This window comes from Sus scrofa, chromosome 18 (assembly GCF_054392235.1).
Source record: "Sus scrofa isolate SSC_HxYL_T2T_F1_AM1 chromosome 18, Sscrofa_HxYL_maternal_Yorkshire_Landrace_v2.0, whole genome shotgun sequence".
Taxonomy (NCBI): domain Eukaryota; kingdom Metazoa; phylum Chordata; class Mammalia; order Artiodactyla; family Suidae; genus Sus; species Sus scrofa.
Genome location: NC_139400.1, coordinates 32547088 through 32561158, shown reverse-complemented (window position 1 = coordinate 32561158; position 14071 = coordinate 32547088). Strand labels below are relative to the sequence as shown.

Genomic DNA, 14071 nt, shown 5'->3' with positions numbered 1-14071 from the left:
CAACTCCTTCAAGGTCTAATTTCTTAATATGTAAAATAGAGACCGTCAAGAATGTGTTCTATGAGTAGAAAGTACATTGTGACATGTATAACAGGTATGAATAGCTCCATTACACTCAAGGTACAAGAGACATCATGGTTCTTTATTTCCTACATAAGGCCATTTCCAAATCACAGTTTGTAAGGTCAGTATTAAGTCCAATATAAGTTATTAACGGAGGTTATCCTCATTCGAGCTTACAAAATCCCTGGGGCTTACATATTCTTAGGAAGACGTGGGAGGGCCTGCCTGGCTCTTGGTCAAGAGGGATGGCTATTTTCCCCCTTGGCTCCATTTGGTTGCTGTATACAGGGACACTGCATACAGCTTTCATAGACATGGATGGCAGCTCAGTCTTCTAAACACTCAGCAATAGTTGAGTACTGTTTTTTTGCCATGCACTGGAGCAGGCCTCCTTGGGTGAGCTGACCAATGTATACTTGCAATATTCCTCTCTGCTGACTCCTTAGCCAAAAACCTCTTACTTGAGATGCTCAAGAAGCAGCATTTAAGGCCAGTTCTCACAGGTATTGACACATTAGTTCTAATAAAAGAAATCATTACCTCCAGAATGCTGAGACCAAGCACTTGATGAAATCTGCAGACCTCGCCATGTTTCAATCAGGGAACAACCTCCAGGGTTAGGCTGCTATGCCAAAGCCTCTATTTTCATGTCCTTTGGGATTCCAGTGTTGGCTGAAGGCTTTGAAATGAGTAAATAACTCTCATTCTGAGGATAAGGGGAAACTAGATTTCAAAGGCATTATTATTATTCTTTGATGAATAACATTCTTTTTTTTTTTTTTTTTGTCTTTTGTCTTTTATTTCTTGGGCCGCTCCCGCGGCATATGGAGGTTCCCAGGCTAGGGGTCTAATCGGAGCTGTAGCCACCGGCCTACGCCAGAGCCACAGCAACGCGGGATCCGAGCCGCGTCTGCAACCTACACCACAGCTCACGGCAATGCCGGATCGTTAACCCACTGAGCAAGGGCAGGGACCGAACCCGCAACCTCATGGTTCCTAGTCGGATTCGTTAACCACTGCGCCACGATGGGAACTCCCTGATGAATAACATTCTTTGGTGGCATTATTCTTTGGTGAAAACCCAATAGAAAAAAAAATCAAAATATTGATCAGTTTCTCAGTAAATCACACTTGGGGCATAGGCAAATCACTTAGCATATAATAATTGCTCAACATATGTTGCTTTTTATCACTATTTGGAAGACTGTACATGCATATTGATTATGCACCAATGAACCTTCTTTATCTGGAGAAGCAAAGGGTATAGAGGAAAGATGCTGACTTTTGGATTCACACAGGTTGTGTGTTGATTCTTGGCTCTGCTGCTTATTACCTCTGGGCATTTAGGTGACTTCCCTCACCCAGCCTGTGTTTCTTCTGTAAAATTAACTGTGCAAGTTAAATGCATATAATCTATATAGCCTTAGGCTTTACCTGACAGGATATATAAATAGTTCATATTTAAAATAATATCCCATATCTTCAGGCTTTGAGCCCATAGCTGCTTGACCAGTAGAAAATTGAGTTTTGGGAGTCAGCCCTTCTCATTAATTTAATTCTTTCCCAAAGGCCCTGTGGGTGAGGTTTGCCTGCAGTCACTTTGTTCTCATGTCTTGTGCCCTGCCTCCCAGCCTGCTGCTCTTGTGCTTTGCTCCCTCTCTAGACAGTAGGAAAACTCCTTTAGAGTCTCATGATGAGAGATATTTCAAGTTAGGTCCCTACAACCAGATCTGCAGGAAGGTTCTACCCATAGCACACACACACTTGGTGGGGGGTAATGTCAGGGAAGGTCGTGTGCTCCTGCTGCCGCATCCATGACTCCCTTTGACATTCAGACAAACTACTGGCTTAGACCTGCTCATCCATACCTTCTCATAACTTCTGAGGTCCCTGCTTCCAGGCCAGCCTCCCTCGAGGAATCCCAATCCCCTAGAGTGCTTTGTGGATGTCTGAACACAGTGTGTGGACCCGGTTTGAGTACTCTCCTGTAGATATCCTGGGCCCATGCAAAGCAAGATGTGCAGCTGGGCATCTATGTCAGTCTTTAGGAGCATTTTTGTGATGGTCACAAATCCCCTGGAACATTTTGTAACAAGAAGTTGTCTTATCAGGCGCAAATAGAGGACCTCATGGTCTGCTCCATCCTTGACCTTGGTCCAAAATATTCCTTCAAACAACTAGCATCTGCCACATAGTAAGCTCTCAGTAATTTAAATTACTCTCTGACTTCTTTGCTTTAGAACAAGTAAATGTATTTGCTAGAGAGCTGACTATAAAACATATTTTATCTTTATTCCAAGCAAACTGTTTTACAGTAATAAAATCTGAGACCCAAAGTCCTCTGGTAAACAGAACATCTGAGGACTTGAGAGCTTGCTATGGATGTTGTAAGCATGACTGGCTTAATCAGAAAAATTATTAGTGGAATGTATAATAGTTACCTGGGAAGTCAAGGTACTATACCATGGTGGGGGCATTTCAGCTTGGACCCCAACAAACATGGGATTTTTACCAAAAATGGAGCTGAATAAAACTGGCTCCTTGAGTGCTGTGTGACAGAGACATATAGGGTAAGACACTATAGGTAGGAGTATAAGGCCAAGCAAATAGTTAAAAGTCTTCCACACAGTTTACAAGAAAAGCAGGAAGCCTACTGTTTGAAAACTATATTGCAGAGAAATAAAGCCTCTATAAAGCTTATATTTAGATGAACTTTGATCTTTTGCCAATGTAAGGAGTAAGCACTGTTTATTAATCCCTATAAGGCACGGAAGAAGCCACAATTCAAACGGAACAATGTGGGGTTAGACATTCTGGGAAAACAAAATGGTTAGTGAAACTGAGACAGTACAGGAAGAGTGGTCCAGATCTGACCAAGCCTGAGACTATTCCTTTTGTCCCTCTGGCTTAAGGATTCTCACAGAATCTTTAAGGAAGAGGATCTGGAAACTGATTTTAAAAAATGATTATATAATGTTTATAGATATATTATGAGCTTTTTATATAGTAACTTGCTTTATCTTTAAAACAATCATATGAAATGCTTTTGGCACCATTTTATAGATAAAGTAACTGAGGCATAATTTGCCTAAAAGCACAGAGCCAGAATTGAAAATAAGTTCATTTTTATTAAGCAAAGTTATCATATAACCTGATAATTCTACTTCTAGGACCTAGTAGTTCCATTCCAAGAGAAATGAATGTGTATGTCACATAAACATGTGTGCACTAACGTTCAAAGCACTATTATTCATAGTAGTCAAAATGTAGAAATAATTCAAATGCCTGTGGAGTATGAATGGATGAAGAAAATGTGGTATACGTACAATGGAATATTAGTGAGCCACAAAAAGTAGTGAAGTACTGATATACACTACAAGTGGATGAAACTTGAAAACATTATGCTAAGTGAAAAAAGCCAATAGCAAAAATCCCATATGATGTTCCATTTATATGAAATGTCTAAAATAGGAAAATCTGTAGAGACAGAAAATACATTAGTGGTGAGAGAAATGGGGAATGGGGGTGGGGTGGGGAGGTAACAGTTTCTCAAAAAAAAAATAATAATAATCAAGATCTGGGCTTTCAGCTCCTGGGCTAAGCCATAATTTTTTTCTTTTCTTTTTTCTTTTTTCTTTTTTGCAGTGCCCACAGCATGCAGAAGTTCCTGGGTCAGGGATCTAATTAATCCATGCCATAGCAGTGACCCAAGTCAGAGCAGTGGCAATACCGGATCCTTAACCCACCAAGCCTCCAGGGAACTCCCAAAAATATGCATGGGGAAATAGTTGGGTGAAAAGAGTCCCTTAAGGAGCCTGGCTTAATGAGACTCAATGATAAATGAAGGGGTAACATGTTGTTACAGAGGTTTCAACATCTGTTTGCTATGACTGTTCTTATACTTTCCCATATGATAAACCAAGTCTACCATAGTCTCATTGCTACTGAACATCACAGAAAAAGCTGGGAATAAAGTGTCAGAGTAGGATATTCCAGAAGAGTCTCATTAAATTGTTGCGCTGTTTAACTCAGTTCATCTTTCAAAAATGTCCAACTAGAACTGCAAACTTAATTTCTCAAGGACGCTATAAAAAATTAATAAACAGAAGCATCAGTGAAATAGAGATGGAAGACCAGAAAGAGGAGCTCTCATGCCTTGTGGCAATAGCCCAGCTGGAAGAAGAAAGACTCCTTCTCTCCTGGCAAGGATTCAGGCAATAAAAAGCCATGGACTGTTTACTAGAGCCCTCCCAACTTCCTGTCCCCCTTCTTTTATTTTATAAAGGGGGACAGGAAGTTGGGAGGGCTCTAGTTAAACAGTTCATGTGGTGTGAGGACTTGCCCATGGCTTGTTGGTTGCAGACCCTGAATTGCAGTTCTTTTCTGATCCCAAACAAACCCATCTTTGCTGGAGGAATATCTGGCAGAAATATTTGTTTCAAGTTAACAAAGCGATTTTCAAGCTGTGAGAAAATGTCAGCGAAATAAATGGGGTACAGACACTTGAGAGCTGCAAAGCCAAATAGTTTGCTGTTTTTGCCTTTGTCAAAAAATCTCACCATTCATTTCTGATAGGAACTAATAAACAGGTGTTAAGGCAGGGCCTCCTGCTGGCCCTTTACTAAGTGGATTGGAAGCCTATGCTCAGTGCTTTGCCTAGCATGTGCAAACTTTCTAAAATTACCTAGACACTCTGCTCTTTGATGATAATGGCCTCAGTTTGGTTGTAAATAACCCTCTCATCATTACCACAGGCCACTTTAATTGACCTGGGTTTCATGTAAGCAGCCATTAATCAGAAATGATAATGTGAAAAGTCATACACCCTCTCTTTGTCCCTGTTTTTCTGAGAAGAGGATTTCATTCCTCTGGTCTCAATTCCAAAACTTTCAAGGGCTTTTCTTTGGAAACTTGATTGTATCTATGGCAATTATAATAATTTTTTTAAGTGCCCACAACTGCACATTCCTTAGGAAGCAAATCTCCAAATTCTCTTGTCATTCTTACCCACCAGATGGTGCTACTTCCTTACATTTCCTACTTCTGTAGTAACTTTTTTATAGGTTTAAGTACCCTGTATTAATATTCAAACTTGTAGACTTCCGCTATTGGAGACTCAGAATGTAATAAGGAATTTTGTCAATGGAAACCTGTCAGTTGTAGTTGAAAAGCCAGTTGCAGCACTTTCAGATGTTTAACTTTGAAGTCACTCTTGGTGTATTTAAACCAGAAGTAAGGCCAAGGTCATGGGCAAGCTGTGGTGATAGAACTCATGCAATCAGCAGAAACTCCACCCTTCCACTTGTGTGGTGCCTTATTCCTCACAGGTGTGAGAGCAGATGTGTTCTTATTCCATGAATACTGCTTCATTAAAACACACACACACAAAAATTACCTATAAATGATCTCAGAGCTGTAATTTAGCCTTTAATAAAGCTTTGTAACGATCTTGCAATGTTCTTCCTCAATCACAAAATGTAAAGCAGTCTCTAAAACAAGGATAATAATATTTACCCTGAATTTAAAAGCAGCTTTGGAAATGGAAGAGCTTAAGGTAGGAGGAGGCAGGTGGCTGGATGCGTAAATCATGTTCATGGGGCGGTGGCAGAGGCAGAGCAAATATTCCGTTCTCTTTTCTGCATTTCCTGGCCACCTTGTGCTTAGATGGATCCAAAGTTCTGACCAGTGAAGTACTAGTGGATGTAAATGTATTGTTTGCTGTCAAAGGTAGTCAAAAGCTGGAGGTCCCTGATGGCTCAGTGGGATAAGGATCCGGCATTGTCACAGCTGTGGCTCTGGCGTGGGTTCTGTCCTTGGCTACGGAACTTTCACTTGCTGTGGGCATGCCCTCCCCGCCCCCCCTCCCCAAAAGGAGGTAGTCAAAAGCCATTGCAAGTGGCTAGATTCTCTCCTCCCCTAACAGAACACCCGAGGAGACTGCATGCTCAGGCTGGTACAGCTACAAGATGTTGGCATCTCCACTAGCCTGGGTCTCTGAATCACTGTGTGGAGAGAAAGTCTGCCAACTCATGTGGGAGATATAATGTGAACAAAAATAAAACTTGTTATGTTAAGCTACTCAGATTTGTGGGTTGATCATAACCCTTGAGTACATGCCCCGAATAATGCCAGATTTCTCTCTGCAAGGATATTCTGCTCTCATGTCTTTCCTGAACAATACATAACTTGATTCTGTTTCAGATTATTTGCCTCTGGGGCTCTTGTTAGAAAATGCAATCTGCATGTTAGAAGTCAAACTGTATTCATCTATATTACATATTGTGTTGGAATCTTTGAATTTAATTTTCTTGTCTTTGCAAGAATTAACTACAAAAATATCAAGAGAAGGCATTTTAGTATGATTTTGGTAGAGAATTAGTTGAAATCCCAATGATATCATTTTATAATTTGTGTTACACAAAACTTTATAAGCATCAGTTATCTCTTTTCTAAAATAGGACTGATGACAGTACCAATGTTCAGAAGTTTGATGTGAGGATTGGTTAAATTATACAATAAATACACGTTTGAGTAATTTAAAAAATAGATAATATAATTTTCTTTTTTGCTTTTCTGAACTCATGACTTTTACCTTGGTGTTAAGAAAGCTTCCATCTGTGAAGGATGAATCTAAAATTTTTTATATGAAGAATAAAATAAATTAAAATTCTATTTCTTACATATACATTTGGATTGTGTAATAAGACAACAGCCATGTAGGCTTGGAGGACTCAACTTAGCCATTCACTGGGGATGGAGAGATGTTACCCCTTCTACCTGTCACTGCCAGCCAGGCTCTCTCTGGGATAAAACACACTCCTTGCAAACTAAAGGTAATTATGGGAAGAAGAGGACAGTGAGAGAGTCAAGAAAGCAGAGGTCTCTCTGCAGTTTTCTTTCTCTGGGGTTTGGCTCCGGCCTAAAGCTGAGAAATCTTTAAGTGGAGAGGAACCCATTTACCCTTCCACTCACATTGAGGCTGTGGGAGGAAGCAAACATGCAAGCTGACATATACCAATATGCAGCACAGGCACATAAAATGAAAGGTGGAAGAAGGCCTGGAGACTGAGGTTTCCTGCATTGCCTTTGGTCCTACTTGGGATAGTCTGACACCAAGAAATTGAGCATCAGGCTGGAGAGCAACATCCTGGTGGATAAATCATTTTTCACTAGAAGCTGAAAGAGGCAAAGGACATTACACTCCCCTGATCCTTCTCTGCCACCATGAGGATGTATAAGCTTTCCCACATACTCCTGCATAAAAGGACACCATCCTTAGGGAGATAGGTAGAAAAATGGAGGTGAGCATATGACACTGAGCACTTTTATTTTACAGAAAAGAAATTATACTTTTTTAAAGGTTGGATTGGATTAAATTTAGATGGAATTGGACAGTTAATTTTTTTTCCTATTCAGATATAGGGATTCAAACTGAAGACCAAAATAATTGTAGACAACATTATATGCAATTTGCATAAAGTAATAAAGACATTCATAAATAAACAAACACATATGTAAAATATATAACATAGTATGACTTAAATTTATGACCCTGCTATATACATAAAGTAATGAACACAGTGCTCATAACAAGTGCTTAATATGTTTTAATGTTCGGTTAAAACCTCCAGTCGGAGCTTCCTGGTGGTCTGGTGGTTAGAATTTGGCACTTTTACTGCTGCAGCCCAGCTTCAATCCCTGGTCTGGGAACTGAGCCCCCACATCAAGCCGCTGCATGCTGCAGCCAAAAAAACCCCCCAAAACTTCCAGTTTGCATGGCATCTCTTCTTGGATATTTAAGAAGCATATAAAATTTAGTATAGTATGTTAAAGAACTCTTGACTGCTCACAATTCTGATTTATTCTCTGCCTTTTCCAATTCAATAAATGGCTTCTCAGGTCAGCAAATTCCCTCAGTCTTTGAGTTTTTCCTTTTCATTTATCTCCACATCTAATCCAGCAGGAAATCTTGTTGGCTTTCTTATTAAGTATGTAATGAATCTATTCCTTTCTCTCTGGCTTTTAATCTAAACTAAATCAAAACCAACTGTATTTTTGCATTAAACTTCCTAACAGTTCCCCCATGCATTCTATATTTCTACCAGAAGCCAAGGCAATCTTTTAAAAACATGAAAGAAATCTTGTCAATCCTCTGCTCAAAAAACCTTTGAAACCCATCACCTTCATCAACAAAGCCTTGCCTGAGGTGGTCTCTGCCTGCCTCTCTCTCACCGCTTTCCTCCTTCCTCCCACAGCTCAAACCATTTCTCAATTGTGCCAGGACTTTTGCATGTGTTCCTTGTGTCTGGAATTTTCTTCCTCTGGATCTCTGGAAGACTAGCTCCCTTGTAATCTGCAGAGCTCATCTCCAACATCATTTAGAAAGAGTTGCCTATCTTACTTATTCTTTATCAAATGTTTATCTCCATTATAATATTTATCACAATCTACAACTATTTTCATTTGTAAATTCTGCTTACCTCTTTGTTGTCCATGTTCCCTCAGTAAACTCCCTTCATCATCAGGTACCATTTGCTATACATAGACGGGTTCAATAAATATTTGCTGAAAGAAGGAAGAAGAAGGAAGGAAGGACGGAGTTCCCGTCTTGGCGCAGTGGTTAACGAATCCGACTAGGAACCATGAGGTTGCGGGTTCGGTCCCTGCCCTTGCTCAGTGTGTTAACGATCCGGCGTTGCCATGAGCTGTGGTGCAGGTTGCAGATGCGGCTCGGATCCTGCGTTGCTGTGGCTCTGGCGTAGGCCGGTGGCTACAGCTCTGATTCAACCCCTGGCCTGGGAACCTCCATATGCCGCGGGAGCGGCCCAAGAAATAGCAACAACAACAACAACAACAAAAGACAAAAAGACAAAGAAAAAAAAAAAAAAAGAAGGAAGGAAGGAAAGAACAAAGGAAGGAAGATTAACAAATGCAGAGTTCCCATTGTGGCTCAGTGGTAACAAACCTGACTAGCATCTGTGAGGACACAAGTTTGATCCCTGGCTTTGCTCAGTGGGTTAAGGATCCGGTGCTGCCATGAGTTGTGGTTTAGGTTGAAGACATGGCTCGGATCCTGTGTCACTGTGACCGTGATATAGGCTGGCAACTGCAGCTCCTCCTTGACCCCTAGCCTGGGAACCTCCAGGTGGGTGCTGTGGGTACGGCCCTAAAAAGCAAAAACAAGTGAATCCTCCCAAGTCCAATCATTAATAAAGTTCATTAAAACGAATGTAACATATCTTAACCTACTTTCTACTATATAAGTCAATAATAAAACACTTTTTTTTTCCAAATTTTTAAATTAAATTTTTTTTTTTTTTTTTGCTTTTGCTTTTCAGAGCCGCATTCGCGGCCTATGGAGGTTCCCAGGCTAGGGTTTGAATCGAAGATGTAGCCACCAGCCTGCACCACAGCCACAGCAGTGCAGGATCTGAGCCGAGTCTGACCTGCACCACAGCTCACAGCACCTCCAGATCCCTGATGCACTGAGCGAGGCCAGGGATCAAACCTGCATCCTCATGGATACCAGTCAGATTCGTTTTCACTGAGCCATGATGGGAACTCCCTTATTGTTTACAGTAGAATTAACATTATTAGTTTTTTATAATCATTGAATATTCTGAACTACTTTCACAGGAAATTTTATTAATCTTGATTATTAAATTGTTTTACCAAATTTGAAACACAATTCATAGTGTTAGTCATCACTAGTACTATATTGTAGTGCTAGTCATCAAATATTTCCAGCTTTCTGGTCCCTTTTTTGGTTGGGTGGGGCCATGTGACTAGTTCAGCTAGTGAGTAGTGAGTTGTGATGGAAGTGATGTGTGTCATTCCCAGACTAGAGCGTATAATTACTGATACAAGTTCTTTCAAAGATTTCTTTCCTTCTGCCATGAGTTCACCAGATAAAGTTGTAGTCTTTATGTTGGTGGTTTTTTGTTTTATTTTGTTTTATTTTGTTGTAGTATTTGTTCTTTAAACACTTAAGCATTTCCCCCAATTATTACATTTTGATGAATATATATAACATTTATTTTGTGAAGCTACTACTTCAACATATCTTGGAAATCTATTTTTATCAACTCTTCATCATTCATTTATTGACTCAACAAACATCCCCTCTATATCGGGCACGCTTCTATGCTCTTGGGATACTTCAGACCATGATATTCACCCCTTTGAAGCTTGCATTCTAGAGTTGTAGAGATGGACAAGTACATTGTCTAGTGTGTTGTAAGGTAATCAATGCCGTGGGAAAGAGATAAGGTAAGAGAGACTCAGAAGTCAGGGGTTTGGAGGAGGTGGTCAGGGTAGGGCTCACTGGGAGAGTGAAGCACAAGCAAAGTCTTGAGGGAGGTGTCAGACTGGGTGGAGAGAGCTCCCAGCTGGAGTCAATTAGCAAGAGCAGTGATTCTCAATGTTCTGGTCTTAAGACTCTTGCACTCTTCAAATTTATTGAGCTTTTGTTTTACATTTGACATTTTAGATCCCTTGAAATGGTTATGGGGACTTAGAGAGATCCCTGGGGCATCCTTTGAGAAGTGCTGAGCTGGAGCAAAGGCCCTGAGGGAGGCACACGTTCTGTTGTAGGGACTGCAAGTGTAATCCTGTGACTAGAGAGTGATCCAGGGGACAGTCAGGAGAGGAAGTCAGAGAGATAGCTGTGTCCAAATCACGTGGGGCCTTCCAGAATAATGCAAAACCTTAAATTTTACTCTGAGGGACATGGGACATCAGTTAAGAGCTTTGAGCACCGGATGGGTATGATCCGATTTAAGGTTTTATGGTTGCCAAGTTGCAGCTAGACTGGAAGAAGCAAGAGTATAAGTTGGGAGACTTTTGAGAGGCTATTGCAATAGTTCAGAGGAGGCAGCCACATTTATCAGTTAACTCTAAATACAACAGTAGGCTCATTACAAACTCCTTTCATATTGTTAAAGTGATGACACTTCTCTCTAATTCACTTTCAGTGTGTTCTTCTCTTCCCCTCACAGCCTTAAGTAAACACGTTTTTTCTTAATTGCACATTTCCTTTAATTTTCTTATTAAACGACAGTTCTGAAAAAAACCCACTTATTTTCATAGCTCCTTTTTAGCTAATATTTTCAATTTCTTGCTATTTTACAGTAAGCTCATTTTTCTACATCTTTTCAAACATATAATACTTTGAAAAGCAATTATGAACTCTTATGTTAACATTTTTGTTAATCACTTTTTATTTATTCATTTTGGCTCCATGTTTTTTGTTCCTTTTGTTCTTTTTATCAGATGTATTTTTCTACAATGAATGTCTTGCATTTTAATTCATTTGAATGACTTCAATTCTTTCTTTGACTTCAATTCCAAAATGATTTTTTTCTGAATACATTTTTTTTGGGTACATGAATTCATTATAAAGTAAAAATAGAGGTTTCTTTTCTTTTGGTACTTAAAAAGTCAAATAAGTCTATCATCTGTTATGATTTGGTTAGAATGCAGTCATTCTGTTTCTCTGCATTTAAAAAAATTCTTTCTAATGTACTATTTGTCCATTTCGAATCTCAGTGTCATTTTGAAGCATAATTTATTATGCAGCATTGTCTTCTGTCTCTTTCATCCTCCAGATTGTAAATTTAAAGACAGTCTTCACTAATCTTCTTTTATCCATCACTCATTTCCGGTCCCTTGTTGGCTCATTAGGATGTAATCAATTTAGTCACTTATTTATATTATTTCCCATTCACTTCTGGTTTCCATACTGAGACACTTGAAAAAAAATGTATTAAACCTATTCAAAACACTTAAAAATTTTTTTAAATTAAGGTATAACTGATATACAGCATTATATTAATTTCAGATATACAACATAATGATTCAATATTTGAATTTATTTCCAGATGATCTCTACCGTAAGTCTAGTTAACTATTCATCACCATACATGGTTACAAAATTTTTTTCTCATGACAAGAATTTTTAAGATTTACTTTCTTAGGAGTTCCTGTCATGGTGCAGTGGAAGCGAATCCGACTAGTAACCATGAGGTCGTAGGTTCGATCCCTGGCCTCACTCAGTAGGTTAAGGATCTGGCATTGCTGTGACCTGTGGTGTAGGTCACAGACGCGGCTCAGATCTTGCATTGCTATGGCTGCGGTGTAGGCCGGCAGCTGTAGCTCTGATTAGATCCCTAGCCTGGGAACCTCCATATGAAAAAAGATTTACTTTCTTAGCAGCTTTCACATATGCAATACAGTTAATATATTAACTATGGTTACTATGCTGTAGGGTATATCCCGTGACTTATTTAGTTTATAGCTGGAAGTTTTGTACCGTCTGATTCCCTTTACCCGTTTCTCCCAATTCCTTCCTCCCACCTCCAAATCTGGCAACCACCCATCTGTTCTCTGTATCTATGAACTTGTTTTTTTTTTTTTTTTTTAGATTCTCATATAAGTGAGCTCCTACCATATATGTCTAGCTCTGTTTGATTTATTTTACTTAGAACAACCTACTCAAGATGCATCCATGTTGTCACAAATGGCAAGATTTCACTTTTTATGGCTAAATAATATTTCATTATATATATATATATTTTTCTTTATCCATGTATGCGTCAATGGACACTTGGGTTGTTTACATATCTTGGCTGTTGTAAATAATGCTTCAGTGAACTTGGCAGTGTATGTGTCTTTTTGAGTTAGTGGTTTTTTTTTTTTCTTCAGATAAATACCCAGAAGTGGAATTGCTGTATGATGTGATAGTCCTATTTTTAACTTTTGAGGAACCTCCATACTGTTTTCCATGTACACCAATTTACATTCCCACCATTAGTGCGCAAGAGTTCCTTTTTCTCTATATCCTCACCAACACTTGCTATTTCCCGTCTTTTTAATAATAGTCATTTTAACAGGTGTCAGGTGGTATTTCATTGTGATTTTGATTTACACTTCCCAATAATTTATGATGTTAAGAAACTTTTTTGTGTGCCTATGGCCTTCTTTATATCTTCTTTGGAAAAATATCTGTTCATATCCTCTGTACATTTTAAAATCAGATTGTTTGTTTCTTTGTCACTGAGTTGTGTGAGTTTTGGATATTAATACTCAATCCCTTATATGATTTGCAAATATTTTCTCCCGTTAAGTCGTTCAGTCGGTTGCCTTTTAATTGGTCGATAGTGTTATTTGATGTGCAGAAGCTTTAGTTTGATGTAGTCCCACTTCTTTATTTTTGCTTTTGTTGCCTTTACTTTTAGTATCAAGTCCAAAAAAATCATTGCCAAGATAATGTCAAGGAGCTTATTACTTATGTTTTCTTCTAAGAATTTTATGGTTTCAGGTCTTGCTTTCAAGTCTTTAATCCATTTTGAGTTAATTTCTTGTGTATGGTATAAGATAGTGATCCAATTTCATTCTTTTGCATGTGGCTGTTTGGTTTGCCCAGCACCATTTATTGAAGAGACTGTTTCTTCCACATTGAATATTCTTGACACCTTTCTCATAAATTAATTTAATATATATGAGTGGGTTTACTTCTGGGCTCTCTATTCTGTTCCAACAATCTATGTGTCCAAAACTACTGTTTTTTAAATTTAAGTGGACTTGAGAGGGGTTGAGGGTGGCTTTGGTAGTTATTAATCCAGAAAAGGAATTTTGCGTATTCTGTATAAATGGACCTTAACATTCTCTTAAAAATAGATGAAACATTTCAGTGTGCTCATTAGCTTGAACCAAAGATGGCTTCCTTCTCACAAGGAGAAAAAGTAAAAAAGTACAAATTGGCTTATTGAAGATGACTAACAATTCTCCAGCTAAATTAAATATAAAAAAATACCCTACTCTTATTTCTAAGCTTTTAACAAACTCTCATATATAAAAAGTAAAGTTAATAAATCAAATTACCATATCTACTGATGTCACCAATTTTATTACACATTTTTATTTTATAAATTTTAAAACATTTTTTTTGGCAATTTCATTTTCCTCCATTTTGTAGGCTAATTAGAAAGTACTTTCAGGATTTCCCTGG

At 38.7% G+C, this 14071-nt stretch overlaps 1 protein-coding gene across 1 annotated transcript in view; it reads left to right on the top strand.

Moving 5' to 3' along the window:
* LOC100512820 (hyaluronidase-4-like) overlaps nucleotides 1-14071 on the top strand; it is a 72678-nt gene that overhangs the window by 36448 nt on the left and 22159 nt on the right. The gene's annotated exons all lie outside the window — the stretch shown is intronic.